Source organism: Limulus polyphemus, unplaced genomic scaffold (assembly GCF_000517525.1).
Source record: "Limulus polyphemus unplaced genomic scaffold, Limulus_polyphemus-2.1.2 Scaffold7814, whole genome shotgun sequence".
NCBI classification, from domain to species: domain Eukaryota; kingdom Metazoa; phylum Arthropoda; class Merostomata; order Xiphosura; family Limulidae; genus Limulus; species Limulus polyphemus.
In genome coordinates, this window is record NW_013673424.1 from 14,642 (window position 1) to 15,651 (window position 1,010).

Below are 1,010 nucleotides of genomic sequence, written 5' to 3' on the forward strand. Positions count from 1 at the left end.
ATTGGTTTCCGATACCCGTGGTGGGCACAGCACAGGCAGCCCATTCTGAAGTTTTGCACATAAAACCAAAGGGAAGAATTTGAAGGTAACCATGGCTCAAAAGTACAGAATATAATATTATTAATTATTTCTGCGTTACCGATCCGCAGCCCGGTACGTTAACTTCTTTCTTTTTTATGTAACACAACGAGCCGGTTAAACTGTTGATGGCTAGTGCCAGGTTTAAAGTTAATGAAAGATCACAAACTTATAAGACAAGAACTTTGTACCAACGAATTAAAAAGAAGGATTTAATTATAAAATGTTGTTATTTTCATTTCATGTAACAACCAAACTCTCCTGATGAGATACAAGTCCAAACATGTTCAGTTCCTTTCAATAGCAGGTTCTAGTTTAATTAAAACAAAACTCTCTTGGTGAGATACAGGTCCAAATATCCTGTTTCTGGGCACGCTTTACACACAATGCCATCTGATTGCTCGTGGCCTCGCGCTTGCTAAGGTTTCTATCACGAACAGGCAACATCAACGCATATTAAACAACGTGTGTGCAGGTGTTTTCTTTAGGAAAGGCCTAACAACCTGATCTCCTTATCACCAGTTTTTTTTATGTTTATATATATATATGACACGTTTCTTCTCGTCAGAGTTTTATCATCATCATAAGAACAACTCACAAGGTTTCGGCCAATCAGCAACGGAGAAGAAGACGTGTAATATTTGTCGAAACCTTATCATTGTGTTTATCAAAACTAAGAATACGTGAGCTAATAAATCAATGAACGGTTGCCATGTCATTACTGTTCAAGTATTCTAGAATGTATTCTTGGTTGTCATCAGATCAGATACTTGTCGTCAGTCTCGTCCACAACACACACACACAAACTCGTCCACAACACACACACACACAAACTCGTCCACAACACACACACACAAACTCGTCCACAACACACACACACAAACTCGTCCACAACACACACACACAAACTCGACCACAACACACACACACAC